Source organism: Sus scrofa, chromosome 12 (genome assembly GCF_000003025.6).
Source record: "Sus scrofa isolate TJ Tabasco breed Duroc chromosome 12, Sscrofa11.1, whole genome shotgun sequence".
Taxonomy (NCBI): domain Eukaryota; kingdom Metazoa; phylum Chordata; class Mammalia; order Artiodactyla; family Suidae; genus Sus; species Sus scrofa.
In genome coordinates this window covers 28,428,496-28,444,607 of record NC_010454.4, presented here as the reverse complement: position 1 = coordinate 28,444,607, position 16,112 = coordinate 28,428,496, and the positions used below count along the sequence as shown (strand labels likewise).

At 36.6% G+C, this 16,112-nt stretch overlaps 1 protein-coding gene across 4 annotated transcripts in view; it reads left to right on the top strand.

Moving 5' to 3' along the window:
• Positions 1–16,112, top strand: part of CA10 (carbonic anhydrase 10) — a 639,702-nt gene that overhangs the window by 174,415 nt on the left and 449,175 nt on the right. The gene's annotated exons all lie outside the window — the stretch shown is intronic.

Below are 16,112 nucleotides of genomic sequence, written 5' to 3'. Positions count from 1 at the left end.
CTGTTCTCCATAGTGGCTGTACCAGCTAACATTCCCACCAGCAGTGCAGGAGGGTTCCCTTTTCTCCACAGCCCCTCCAGCACTTGTTATTTGTGGATTTATTAATGATGGCCATTCTGACTGGTGTGAGGTGGTATCTCATGGTAGTTCTGATTTGCATTTCTCTTATAATCAGCGATGTTGAGCATTTTTTCATGTGTTTGTTGGCCATCTGTATATCTTCTTTGGAGAAATGTCTGTTCAGGTCTTTTGCCCATTTTTCCATTGATTGATTGGTTTTTTTGCTGTTGAGTTGTATAAGTTGCTTATATATTCTAGAGATTAAGCCCTTGTTGGTTGCATCATTTGAAACTATTTTCTCCCATTCTGTAAGTTGTCTTTTTGTTTTCTTTGGGTTTCCTTTGCTGTGCAAAAGCTTTTCAGTTTGATGAGGTCCCATGGGTTTATTTTTGCTCTAATTTCTATTGCTTTGGGAGACTGACCTGAGAAAATATTCATGAGGTTGATGTCAGAGAGTGTTTTGCCTATGTTTTCTTCTAGGAGTTTGATGGTGTCCTGTCTTCTATTGAAGTCTTTCAGCCATTTGGAGTTTATTTTTGTGCATGGTGTGAGGGTGTGTTCTAGTTTCATTGCTTTGCATGCAGCTGTCCAGGTTTCCCAGCAATGCTTGCTGAATAGACTTTCCTTTTCCCATTTGATGTTCCTGCCTCCCTTGTCAAAGATGAATTGACCATAGGTGTCAGGGTTAATTTCCGGATTCTCTATTCTGTTCCATTGGTCTGTCTGTCTGTTTTGATACCAGTACCACACTGTTTTGATGACTGTGGCTTTGTAGTATTTCTTGAAGTCTGGGAGAGTTATGCCTCCTGCTTGGTTTTTGTTTCTCAGGATTGCTTTGGCGATTCTGGGTCTTTTGTGGTTCCATATAAATGTTTGGATTGTTTGTTCTGGTTTTGTGAAAAAAGTCATGGGTCATTTGATAGGGATTGCATTGAATCTGTAGATTGCTTTGGGTAGTATGGCCATTTTCACAATATTGATTTTCCCAATCCAGGAACATGGAATATCTTTCCATTTCTTTACATCTTCTTTGATTTCTTTGATTAAAGTTTTATAGTTCTCAGCATATAAGTCCTTTACCCCTTTGGTCAGGTGTATTCCGAGGTATTTGATTTTGTGAGGTACAATTTTAAAAGTTTGACAATCTGGAAGAAATGGACAATTTTGTAGAATCTTACAGCCTGCCAAAAGTGAATCAAGAAGAAACAGACCAACTGAACATACCCATCACTAGAAATGAAATTGAAGAGGTCATAAAATCACTCCCTACAAATAAAAGTCCAGGACCAGATGGCTTCACAGGTAAATTTTATCAAACATATAAAGAGGAATTGGTGCCCATCCTCCTTAAACTCTTTCAAAAGGTTGAAGAAGAAGGAATACTCCCAAAGACATTCTATGATGCCACCATCACCCTCATTCCAAAACCAGAGATACCACCAAAAAAGAAAACTATCGCCCAATATCATTGATGGATATAGATGCAAAAGTTCTCAACAAAATCTTAGCCATCCGATTCCAACAACATACCAAAAAAATTAGACACCATGACCAGGTTGGGTTCATCCCAGGTTCACAAGGATGGTTCAACATACGCAAATCAATCAGCATCATACACCACATTAACAAAAAAAGGTTAAAAATCATATGATCATCTCAATAGATGCAGAAAAAGCATTTGACAAAGTTCAACATCCATTCATGATCAAGACCCTCGCCAAAGTGGGTATAGAGGGAACATTCCTGAATATAATCAAAGCCATTTATGATAAACCCACAGCAAATATAATACTCAAAGGGGAAAAACTGAAAGCCTTCTCCCTCAAATCTGGAACAAGACAGGGATGCCCACTCTCACCACTGCTCTTCAACATAGTTTTGGAAGTCTTAGCCACAGCAATTAGACAAACAAAAGAAACAAAAGGCATCCATATAGGAAGAGAAGAGATCAAACTGTCACTGTATGCAGATGATATGATACTATACCTAGAAAACCCTAAGGACTCAACCCCAAAACTCCTTGAACTGATTAATAAATTCAGCAAAGTGGCAGGATATAAGATTAACATTCAGAAGTCAGTTGCATTTCTGTATACCAGCAATGAAACATTAGAAAAAGAATACTGCTTATTTTTTGTTTCTCAGGATTGCTTTGGTAATTCTGGATCTTTTATGGTTCCATGTAAGATTTTAGATTGTTTGTCCTAGTTCTGTGAAAAATGTCATGGGTAATTTGATAGGAATTGCATTGAATCTGTAGATTCCTTTAGGTAGTATGACCATTTTAACGATGTTAATTCTTACAAAGGAGGCGCAAGGACTATATTCCCATTCCTTTTAATCATCTTTAATTTTTTTGATTAATGTTTTGTAGGTCTCACCATATAAGTCTTTCACCTCCTTGATCAGGTTTATTCCTTGGTATTTAATTTTTGGGGGTGCAATCTTGTTTAATTTTATTTTATTGTTAATTTTTTTTCAGGGCCACACCTGTGGCTTAATGGATGTTACCAGGCTAGGGGTCAAATCAAAGCTACAGCTGCTGGCCTTCACCACAGCCACAGCAAAACAGGATCTTAGCCATGACTGCAACATTCGCCATAGCTAATGGCAATGCCAGGTCTTTAACGCACTGAGCAAGGCCAGGGATCAAACCTGCATCCTCATGGATACTAGTTAGGTTTGCTTCCACTGAGCCACAACAGGAATTCCCTGGGGTGAAATTTTAAAAGGTTTTGTAATTTTATATTTCTTTTCTAATATGTCTTTGTTGGTATACAGAAATGCAAATGATTTCTGATTATTAATCTTGCAACCTTCTGTGTTGCTGAATTCATTGATAAGTTCAGCTAGTTTTTGTGTGGAATCCTTAGGGTTTTCTATATATATAGTATCATTTCATCTGCATACAGTGACAATTTTACCCCCTCTATTCCAATTTGGATACTTTTCTTTCTTTTGTTTGTTAGATTGCTCTGGCTAGGACTTCCAATACTATGTTGAATAAAAGTGGTGAGAGTGGGCAACCTTGTCTTGTTCCAGGTTTTTGCAGGAAGACTTTCAGGTCCTCTCCTTTGAGTATTCTGTTGGCTGTGGGTTTAAAATAAATGGCTTATTTTATGTTAAGGTATGTAGCCGAACGACCCACTTTCATGAGTTTTTATCTTGAATGGATGTTGGATTTTGTCAAATGCTTTTTCTACATCTATTAACATGATCAGGTGGTTTTTGACTTTTCTTAATGTGGCATATGGCATGGATTGATTTGTGTATGTTGAACCATTGTTGTGAAGTTGGGATCAATCCCACTTGGTTGTGGTGTATGATTTTTTTTTTTTTGTATGTTTCTGGATTCAGTTGGCTAAAATTTTGCTGAGAACTTTTGTGTCTATATTCATTCAAAGATATTGGCAAATAATATTGAATTGGCAAATTTGTTGGCATATAATATTGAAAAAAAAGTATAGGTTTTCTTACCTTCCTTGCAGATATTTTATGATTTTGATGTCCTTTTTGCTGTTCCCTGGGTTTATCATCGCCTTTACAATTGTTTTCGTTTTGTTTTTTTTTTTTTTTGTTTTTTTTTTTCCTTTTAGATCTGTATACTGGCTTAGTTAAGAGATTGCTTTCCAGTTGTGATTTCCTCCATTCTGTTTCTTCTCATTTTTTTTTTAATTTAGAGGTGCCTTTTCAGTATTCCTTTTAGAATGTTTTTAGTACTTCTGTACTCTTTTAGCTTTTGTTTGTTGGAGAAATTCTTTATTTCCCCTTCTATTTTTTGTATTTTTAAATTTTATTTATTTATTTATTTTTGTCTTTTTGCCTTTTCTAGGGCTGCTCCGGTGGCATATGGAGGTTCCCAGGCTAGGGGTCTAATCAGAGCTACAGCCGCTGGCCTACGCCAAAGCCACAGCAAGGTGGGATCTGAGCTGCATCTGCAACCTACACCACAGCTCACGGCAATGCCAGATCCTTAACCCACTGAGCAAGGCCAGGAACCTCATGGTTCCTAGTCAGATTCATTAACCACTGTGCCACAACAAGAACTCCTCCCCTTTTATTTTAAATGATAGTCTTGCTGGATAGAGTATTCTAGGTTCCAATTTTTTCCTTTCAGAACTTTGAATATATCTTGCCACTCTCTTCTGGCCTGTATGTTTCTTTAGAGAAATCACCTGATAGCCTTATGGGGGTCCCTTATAATTACCATTTTGTTTTTCTCTTGCTGCCTTTAGAATCCTCTCTTTATCTTTAACTTTTGACATTTGTTTGCTGTGGGCCTGTTCGGTTCAACTTGTTTGGAGCCCTATGTGAATCCTGTGTCTTGATATCAGTTTCCTTTAGATTTGGAAAGTTTTCAGACAAAATTCCTTCAAATATATTTTCAATACCCTTTTCCTTTTGTTCCCCTTCTAGAATTCCTATTATGCGTAGATTGGCCCACTTTATATTATCCTGTAGATCTCTTATATTGCTTTTGTATTTTTTCATTTGGTTTTCTATCTGCTGTCTTGATTGGGTGATTTCCATTATTCTATCTTCCAAGTCACTGATTTGTTCCTCTACATTATTCATTTTGCTCCTTAGTGCCTTTAGCTCAGTTTGAGTCTCTGCAAATGAATTTTCTAATTTTTCCACTTTCCTCCATATATTATTTAGTTCTTTCATAAAGTAATCTTCATTACTGTTCATACCCTGTCTTAATTCCTTGGTATTCAGCCTTAATTCCTTCAGTATTTTCACTGTCTCCCTTTTGAACTCAGTGTCTGTCAGAGTGCAGAAGTCTGTTTCATTGTTTGCTGCTTTAGGTGAATTCTCCTGTTCTTTTATTTGGAAATGGCTTTTGAGGTTCTTCCTTTTGCTTTTATTTTTCTTAATCTATGAATTAGGGAAAGCAACTGCTATAGGCTTAGAGGGCATTTTAATGCAAGGGCACCCTTGGGTATTTTGTGGTGTTTTACTATTTATTTTTGTGCTGGTGGCTCCTTTTGGCTTGTAGACTTGCTGTCTCTTTCCTCAGTCTGTGCAGTCTATTATCACCTTGATAGGGTGCTATAGGTGCTTCCAGGGAGATAGAGGCAATGGGCAGGGCTAATAACCAGTGCCTGGATTCTGGCCCCTTGACAGTTGCAAGGACGTAAGGAAAGGTTGCACAGGCTACTTTTAGTTGCAGGGCCCTGGGAAGTGATAGTGACCCTCAAGCTGGATTAGGCGGTGCCTGGTGCTTTTGGTAGTGGCAGTGGCAGTGGCAGCACATATGCTTTTCTAGGGCAGTGAGAGCATTAATGAGTGCTGCTCAGTTGCAGTGTCTGACTCTGTTCTTACCTCTGGGGCCACATGTGGTCCCTGCCCACAGACCCCTAGTGGTGGCAGGCCATGCTTACCTCTGGAGTCAAAGATAATTGCAGTGGTTTGCCCCCACTACCTTAGACCACAGAAGAAATGCACCATCATGGTTAGACCACACAGGAGAGGCTGCCACCTATAGCTGGCAGAAGAGGGGCTGTTGCCCATAGCCCAGGCAAGAAGTTCCCCAGTGCCCATAGCCAAACACTGTGATAGTCCACGCATGTGCAGAGAAAGATATTCCTATGGTGGTCTGCCCCTCCTCCACTTCCCCTCCCCAACAATGGTGCCTTCCCTCTCCTTTGGGCCCAGATCTCCTCATGGGTTACATAAGTTGTGGCCTCCACTCCCCAGCCCTTAGTGCATCTGCTCTCTAGCTCCCTCAGGATGTCTCCACACAGCAAACCCTTAATCTTATTCCTGGAACTCATCTCTGGAGCCTGAGTCTCAGTGCCCAGCCTCTGCTTGAGTGTCTCAGGCTGTGGTGTCCAGGGGTGGTGATACTAATCATTTTGTGGCTGTCTCTCTGCTTTGCCCTCCTTAGTCCAGCTGCTGCACTTTTCTCTCTGTGGCTTTGAGGTCCCTCCGTCTTGGCTGATCTCCCCATCAATTAGCTGGCTTCTCTGCTTGTGGGTTCCTTTCATCTTTCACAGCTCCCTCTCAGAAGTGCTGTTCCCATCCTGATTCCTCTTTCTCTCTCTATTTGTTTTATTTTAGCCATTTATGTGGAGGGTTTCTTGCCTTTTTTGAAGGTTTAAGGTCTTCTGCCAGTGTTCAGTAGATGTTCTGTGTGTATCATTCCTCATGTAATAACATTGAATTTCTTTTCTTCTGTCACTTGACTTTATTTATGAAAAGTTGAGGTCATTGGAAGTACTATACTAGAAAAAGAGAGAAAGTGCTAGCTGCCATTGAGTAGAGGACTATGTGTGAAAGAGGAGGATAAGACTCCCCACCTCTGCTTTGGAGACTCAGAGATGATTTAATTTTACTTGAGTGAACATGTATTGCATTTTCCACATTGTGAAGCCAGATCCTCACCAAACCTGCATGAAGTACAGTACCCCGAAGTACAGTACCCTACTGTACTTCAGTGGAAGCTCCTTTAGATTTCCAAGACTATTTCTTCAGTCTTCATTGAGATAAGACCACTTATGCAGGGAGCCCATATCTGCTAGAATCTTAACCTTGGCCAAATTGGAAAAAATAAAATTGCTATTTTCCTCTCAGTTTAAGAGATAGTTTCCTTCGCTATATATATATAGTGTGTGTATACACACACACACACACACACACACACACACATAGTGTATATACTGAATACATATATATACACACTGATATATATTTTTATATAATATTTAAATTATTTATTTTTACACTATATATCTGTATCTTTTACCTTCTACATGACTGTCAAAAAAGTGTGTAAAATTACACTCTGGTGAAATTTTGGTTTCTGCTCTTCCTAACCTGTGCATGTCTCATTCCTTCCCTATCATCATCATAACAGTTTGAAAAGCAATCCATTCATATCAACAAATTTGCCTTAACACATTCTGAAATGGCTAATATGTTTTGCATGTTTCACTTCTTTACAATCGTAAATATTTAAGATAAATGAGGACAGCTAAGCTGTTCATGAATAGAAATGACCGTGTCCTGATTTTATGTATTCCCATCTTGGTGCCTTATCCATTTGGTATAAGTGGCAGTTAGATTTTTTTTTTTTTTACATTATCCCCTTTTTAAAATGTAGTGTATTCAAAACAAAAGACTGTATAGTCCTATGTGAGTGAGTCTTGGGAAAATTGCTTGCTATTATGGATATTTTTCAGCAAGAGCTACAATAAGGAATGTTTTCATTCTGAAGTATTTGTTGTTTCTACTTTGAGACCTTGCTTATTAATCATGTGGAATTCTGAGCCATAGAAACAAACACTGCGTCCTTCTCTAGGTTCTATGACAGTGAATGAGTTCGCTTTATTCCTCCCCTTTTACTATTAGTTTTGAGGGACAATGCCATGGGACCATAGTTATGACATTTCATGTGTCCCATAGAGTCAGCCTAGGGTACTGAGAGCAAGACCCCTTTAAGACAGAACAAATATTTTAAAATCAATAAATACTAGACTTCCTCTCTTTAAAAACAAAACAAAAAAATAAACAAAACCCAGAAATTTCAGCTATAAAATATCAGGACTACGTATTCTGATATCCTCTGATTTCTTTATGAAAATAATTATCAGCACCACAATCATCAATATTTTCAGCACAATCACCATTATTATCACTATCATCATTATAATAGCCCTGGCTTATTAAGAAATTACTATGGAGGAAACTATTCTAAGAACTCTGCATATTTATTATTTCCAATCGCCACACTCTTGTAATATAATTATTCATGATTGGCATCATTTTAAGAAACCTGAAACTTAGAGCCGGGAAGCTATCTGTTTCTAGAGGGAGGCCTGAGCATCACCTCTAGATAAAGAAGTAGCTTGTAAGGGTTCAAGAGTGCTTTGGGATATTTTCTGATTCATCCCCTTTGCATTTCCTTTTACCTGTTTCACTTCCTTGTTCACTTCCATTTGAATGAGCCTCAGGATAACTGGTGAGTAGAACAGCAGAAAATCTAAATTTTATTTAACAGGCTTGACATTATCACTTCCTTACTGCTTTACATTTGGCTCCCATTTCACATATGTGAGTATTTCTAAGCAAGAATAAGCAGACTGTGTGTTCAGTCTACAATTGGGTCCGGTATAAGGAGTATAACCTCAATGGGGCTGTTCTGGCTATTGATGTTTAGCTTATATCAGATTGATGCTTATGCTGAGAACTAGATAACATGCAAAAATATTTTTAAAATATCTCCAAAGGGATTACAGAGTATCTTTAAGTCATTAGGACCTGAGGTTGCCAAGATCTAAGAGGCCAAGAGCCTTAACAGCCAGGAAGAGAAAATTTCCTTTTGAGGGATTTTAGGTAGTAAATACACAGAGCTCTTTGCTTTGTAAAAATTCCTCAGGCTAGCCACTTATGGTCTGTTCACTTTTTTGGATGTGTGATATATATCAGTTTAAAAAAGAAAGTTAAATTTACATAAAAATATAAGATGTATGTTCCAGCTGTTACATGTAAAAAAAAAAAAAAATCCCAAATAGATTTCAATTGCTGAAAGCTGTTAGTGGGGGTTGACTAAATTAAACAAAAGAAAACTAACCCTTTTCTCCAAGTATTCAGAATGACTTAAGCAGTGATATGTAATCTTTTTGGCATGAGAGTCAATTCATGAAAGAAAAGGAAAGAAAAAAAAATATGTTATAAAATTAAAACAAAAAATCTTTACCGAATTTCATGAAAAATATCTTAGATTATAAGATTACCTTCTTTATTATTTTATTAAAGAAAATAAAGGCAATAAGAAAATGATCCTTTTTCTTTCCTTTTTTCGGCTGTTCCACAGCATATGGAGTTCCTGGGACATGGATCAAATCCAAGCCGCAATTGAAACTTATGCCCCAGCTGTGGCAATGTGTGATGGAACCTACATCCCAGCGCTGCAGAAATGCCACTAATCCTGTTGAGCCACAGCAGGAACTCCAAAAATGACTCCATTTTTAAACCAAATGACCAACTGTTGGCATCTATAAGAAATAAATTAAAATTAACTCTTTCCAATCAGTGTGACATTAAATGATGACTGAAATACCAGGCACTCTGCCATGCACTGGAAATACAGAGTAAAAAATGATTGGCGCTGTCCTTCTTCAAAATGGTTATCTCTCTTCTGCAGTTATAATCTACATAAAGTCTCCTCTTTCATGATACTACCTCAAGCACAACGCCACTACCAAAGAAAAATGTCAGCAACGAAAAGTAATCAAGCATTTTTCTTATGTCGTTAGATATTTTTTTAAAAACAAACAAAAAAAATGCCATTACACAGCTAAAAAACTTCTCAATTCCATTATCTCTCCCTTTGTCAACATAGGAAAGCTCTCCATTAACATTGCTACATCATTTTTATTCTTGTTACATGTGTCTGTTCATGAATATTGCATCACGTCCTTTTGCAACTTGCCTTTTAATTCATATCTATTGAAATATATCCATGTTTATACATGTAGGTATAGTTCATTAATTTTACCTTATCTATATAAATGTACTACAGTTATTCACCCATTTGGAATTTTTTGCCCAATTGATGGCAAAATTTTGCTAATGGGTATGAATCTATATATCATTGTTGTTTAAATATTCATTTCTCCAATTTACCAATGAGAGTGAGCATCTTCTCATGTGACTTGTTATCCTAGAAATTTTAGTACAAATCATTTGCCTATGTTTTATTGATTATAAGCATTCTGAATATTGATATTATGTCACGTCAGTTACGTGTCCAGCAAATATCTTTTCTCAGCCTAAAACTTTTCACTTTGTTTATAGAGCTGATTTAAAATGTCAGTATGTCACAGTTATTGATTCATCAAACTTTTCCTTTATAGCTTGTGGATTTTGTATTAGTTCATTAATCCTTCCCTATTCCATACAAAGATCCTTCTATATCTCTAAGTTTTATACTTTTGCCTTTCACATTTTTGTATTTTATCTATATGGTTTGGGATAGGAATCCATTTTTCCCCACAACCAGTTGACTTCCTGCAATTTATTAAGTAGTCTTTCCTGTAATGTATATTGATCTTTAATGCCTCTTCCATCATATTCCAACTTTAAATATGTACAAATATGTTTGTGGGCTTTTATTCCCCTGTCACTTTGGTCTAGTTGTCTACAGGTTAAAATTGTAAAAGTCCCAATATCTAGAGACTTTTAAATGAGTCATGATTCTTTATACTTCTTGAATTTTCTTAGTCTTTTATTTCTTTTATATCAATTTAGAAGTTTAATTTCATTTGACATGTATAACTTTGATTTTATAAAAAAGTAGAACTTATCTTCTTTTTCTTATCATGGAAGTTTAATTCCATTTTCATTTAGTGCAATTACTAATATATACGATCACAGCCTTTGATTGTATTTTTTTGTCATGACTTATCTTTGCTTCCTCTAGTTTCCTAGTATTCTAAATTTCACTTAATAAGTATCCTCAAACCTCTGCCATACATACACAAATTAACACTAATTAGTACCTTTGACATTGCAAAAGTAAAAGCAAAAATTAGTAAAATACTATCATCAGAGACATGAGAAAATTAACAAACCCCAAGAATATAACTAAATAAATTATTGTTTCGTAGGGTAATCTGTTTCTTTCTATCCTCTATGACTCTGAGTCTTTCCTTTTAATTTTTTTATAGTTTCCTCTGTGTGCTGCATTCCATGTGGCTTCTTTGAATATTTCTAATCTCTAATTCTTTTTTAAGCCGAATTGTATTTGTTCCTCCAAAGAGTTTTAGTTTTATTCATGTATATTCAGTCTATGGTCATTTGTTTTTAAATCTAGTTTTTCTTTTCCACACATACTTTCCCCACATGATTTCTATCTCTTCCTTTACGTTTTTTTTTTTTTTTTGGTAAATATGTTATCTCTTTCAAGATTATATATTATTTGCAATGCTTGCAGCGCACATTCTCACTTTCATTTTAGCTTCTGATCTTTGCCATGTGGATTAATTTCCTCATATTATTTCATTTGGTTTAAGAATTTTCTCTTCACTGGGTATCCTTTTTTCTGTGGATGGTTATAAAGTTGTTTTATACCAATTTTGTTACAGAATTGTTTTATTTTTGCTTTTCCCACTTCTCAAGGGTTTGTTACTTTCACAATTTAGTAGCTTCTTACCATACTTAGTGCAAGATTTAACTTAGAATTTCTCACATGACACAAATGTCTATCCACATTCCTGGGCAACAGACAAATTACACCAGTATTTTTCCAGTTTTCCTAATTCCCTATCTATGACAGGGGCAGACATTTTAGCATTAATCCAGAGCAGAAGAAGCACCAACATCTACTTAACTTTAAAACAGGATATTCTGGTATTGTAGTTTTATATTATTTTCTAATATTTCGTTATTGGTATACAGAAATGCAACCAATTTCTGAATGTTAATCTTGTAACCTGGTACTTTTAAATTCATTGATCAGTTTGAATAGTTTTTGTGTGGGGTCCCTAGGGTTTTCTATGTATAGTATCATGTCATCTGCATAGAGTGACAATTTTACCTCTTCTCCTCCAATTTGGATGCTAATACCTTTTAAAATCACACCCCCCAGAATTAAATACCTAGGAATAAACCTGAACAAGGAGGTGAAAAACCCATATGATAAGAAATATAAAACATTAATCAAAGAAATGAAAGAGGATTCAAAGAAATGGAAATATAGTCCATGCTCCTCAATTGGAAGAATTAATATTGTTAAAATGGCCATACTACCCAAAGCAATCTACAGATTCAATGAAATCCCTATGAAATTATCCATGACATTTTTCACAGAACCAAAACGAACAATCCAAAAGTTTATATGGAACCACAAAAGACCCAGAATTGCCAAAGCAATCCTGGGGAGGGGGGGAACAAGCAGGAGCTATAACTCTCCCAGACTCCATTCAATAGTATAAAGCTACAGTAATCGAGACAGTGTGGTACTGGTATAAAAACAGACATACAGTGACATGGGTCACTGTGACCTCATATTTTAACAATGAGCCCCTTTGTAGCCCCTAACACTCTGCCTCTTCAAAAAAAAAAAAGATATTTTGGTAACTAACATATTACCATTTTCTCATTTATATTCAAACTTACCATCGTTTAATCTTCCAGTTTTACAAGTAAAGTTCATTTGATATTGAAAAATCATCAGACTGTTAATTAGAAAACATTAACATCTTATATCATGAAACTACACATGTAGGTAGGGATGAATAGACACCTTGTCTGTGACTGTCCCTTTAACAAATTATTGTGAAACATATTGAACACAGTTTAACTTTAACCCATTCACTTCTTTTGGAGTATATTCTCACTAAACAAGTGAAGGTAAATGTAAAGTAAGTACATTGGAATAAAAGGTATGTATGGTCTTCTTCATCTCTAAAATTCTATAAAACACATGCCTTTGTACAAGGTAGAACTCAATAAGCATTTCAGCTGACATAGCTTTTACCATTTAGGAGCTTCTGATAGCATAAGAAGCAACATGTGACCTGAAGTTGTCATATACACATGTATATGACTTCTGTAGTTTCTCTTTGGGTTCATGGATCTCTGTTTACATGTTGGCTGTTTTATTTATTATCTATGTGGCCACTGTTAAGTTAATCAGTCTCTCCTAATGTCAGTATTCTCATCTGTAAATAAGATTAATAATAAAGTTGAACGGTTATTGTGAGAATTGGGGTTTTTAGATAATCAGGGCAAGCTCCTATCTTCTTTTCTCATCTGTAAAATTGAAATAATTATCATCACAGGAATGTAAGAATTTGTAAGAACTATAAGATAAATTATAATAAATTTCTTAGCAGGGTGTTTAATAAATGGCAGGCTACTATTACCAACTCAGTTCATGGCATACTGGAATCAGAAAGGTAGAAGGTCCTCCTGGCCAGCCTTCTGATTCACTCCAGGTCCCTGCTCTTTGATACACCCCCCCCAACCCCCGCCGCAGCTCACTCTGGATGTGGGTTTGCCGTCACTCCTCTCTGACGTCATAGACACTTCTGTCTTTTTGGCCATGGGAGACACTGAAACAAATTATGTTCACAGCTATACCTTTGTGGCTAGTTACCTGTGAAAACAAGGTTCACTTTTTGAACGTCCAGTTTGCTCTTCCATGATTCTTAAGTCATTTATCTGTCAGCATGTACTTCTGGTCTTTGTTCCCTTGAAGACTCTCTTCCCCACAAATGCTTAGTCTTCTTTCTATATCCTGATCCCCTACAGCTTTTCCTATGAAATACATATTAAATCCTTTTAGTGTTTAATATGTATTTCATTGCATTTCCATTATAAAGTGTAAAGCCAGCTATTCCATGTTACAGATCCTTTATAGAGAAAGAAGGGGAAGGAGACAGCAAAGGGAAGGGGGACAGAAAGGAGGAAAAGGAGGAGGAGAGAAGAGAAGGAGGAAGAGGCAGAGGAGAAGAGAAAGAAGGAGGGGTAGAACGAGAAGAGGAAGGAGGAGGGGAAGGGAAAGAAGAGGGGATAATCTGGATGTACTTAGCAAAGTAGACATTTTCTCTTAGCTGTATTAATAAAGCATCTCATATTTTATATATTGGTTAAAATAACTTAAAAATTAGCATTATCTTTTTGTTATCATGATCAGTTAATTAGAAGGACTAATGTAAAAACCATTGACAATATAATTTTTTAAATTATTCAAAGTATTTGCATCAAAGCATCATTTATGATCCTGAGGACAATCTACTTACTTTTTCTGATCAAGTCAGATGAAATCCAAGTCTAAACTTTTAGGGCTGATCCTATAACCTTTAAGGTCAAGTGACACTGCTTAGTGAAAAATTACCATCATTCTCATGATGAAGGTAATGACAAATGGTCATGATAAATGACTACAAATTATACCCTCAATGATAGTTGCATAATACAGTTTTAGGAGCCACACAAACTTTTTCCCTAATGATGGGAATATTTTTGTCTGTAATTCTCACAAACATTCTGCAAAGTCTGAATTAAGCCACCCTCCCAGGTGGGTAGTTGACCATATAGGACAGGATGCTTGGTCTTCCTGGTCCCACTGATTATGTATTTGTAGCATTTCATTCAGCCATGCTGCCTTACATCATTTTCTGCAGCAAGTTTACTGATTGCTCATTTTCTTCTTTTTTTTGGGGGGACGGCCACAGTGTGGCATATGGAAATTCCCAGGCCAGGGGTCAAATTGGAGCTGTAGCCGCTGGCCTATGCCACAGCCACAGCAAAGCCAGATCAAAGCCACATCTGTGACCTACACCATAGCTCATGGCAACGCTGGATGCTTAACCCACTAAGCGAGGCCGGGGATCAAACTTGTGTCCTCATGGATACCAGTCAGATTTGTTTATGCTGAGCCATGATGGGAACTCCATGAAACTTGACTTCATTTTCTGAACAAATAACTTAATATTTATTTATATATCTAATGGTAGAATGAATTTGGGACTTTGATGACATCAGCTTTACTAAATCTAACTGAAATGTGACAACATGCATTTTTCTGAAATAAAAATATCCCTTGAACAAAATATAAAATTTGAACAAATGATTTAATATTTTGATTTAAAATGTGAGTTTTGAATCATAAACCTTTATTGTCATTCTAAAATTCAACATCTCAAAATTAAAATTCAGAAGAGAAATGTTCTTACAGATTACATTTGACCATTGCTTTAGAGATCCTCGAAAAGGTAGGAAGTTTTGTGTATACCTGCTACCAAGCCACCATTAAGAAGTCAGTTAGAGAAGAGAAGGAAAACAACATTTAGTACCTACACTGTGCCAGCCCAGGGATGTACCTTGCACCTCAGCAGCATCCTGAACAGCTGCAGAGACCATGTTGGCTCCTTAACCCCCTATGCCACAGTGGGAACTCCCGAAGTGATATGCCAAAACGTAGTTCAGGTTAGTAAACATTGCGGTTAAGTGCAGTCCTGGTAAACATTGTGATTAAGTAATGAGGTAGAAAATTCAGTTTTTAAAATTTATATTTTAAGCTATCCAATAATTATTTATCATTTGCTTTGCTATGTATAAAACACAAATTAGGAGTTCCCACTCTGGCTTTGGGGGTTAAGGAGCCAACATGGTCTCTGCAGCTGCCCAGGTTGCTGCTGAGGTGCAAGTTCCATCCCTGGGCCAGCACAGTGGGTTAAAGGTCCAGCATTGATGCAGCTGTTGTGTAGGACATAGCTGCAGCTCAAATTTGATCCCCGGCCCTGAGAACCTCCATATGCTGCAGGTACAGCCAAAAATCAAAAAAACAAAACAAAACAAACAAAAAACCCTGCGCAAATTAGATCCAGGAATAAGAGTGTTTTATAGTCCTATTAAAAAGGAGAGTCTCGGAGTCCCTGTATGGCTCACCAGAGTAAGGATACAATGTTGTCCTGCAGTGGCTTGTGTTGCTGCTGTGGTTAGTTCTATCCCTAGTCCAGGAACTTCTGTATGCCACAGGCATGACCCAAAAAGGGAGAGAGAGAGAGAACCTATGGCCATAAATCACTGTCCTATAGCATAGGAAATAATGTGGCATAAAAGAGAGACTTTAAACTATTTTACAAATAAAAAGAGGAAGGAAACTATTTTCAATTGGGAGTATAGCATAAGGCTTTATAATAGAGAGTGGCTGACTCTTGAAGGAGTAGGATTTAGATTTGTAGTATCTTTATGATCTAGTACTCAAATTTTTCCAAAAGAGATAGACTAATATTAGTGTCAAAAGGAAGCACTTTTATCTATCCAAGAGACACTCATTGAGTACTCTGTGCTAAGAACTGTATTAGGTGCTAGAGTAAAATTATAAGAAGTACTTCATGTCTTCTAGAAGCCCTCAGTTTAATATTCAAGTGGGAAACTGGTGAAAAGGTGAAAGTGTGTGGACAAAGACAGAAAGGGGCATCAGAAAAGCTATACAAAATCAGAAGTAAGAAATAAACTCGGATAGGAAACCCACTATAATTATGTTTAAATTTGTTTTTAATTTAGTACATTCAAAGAGACATATAGGGAGCTCC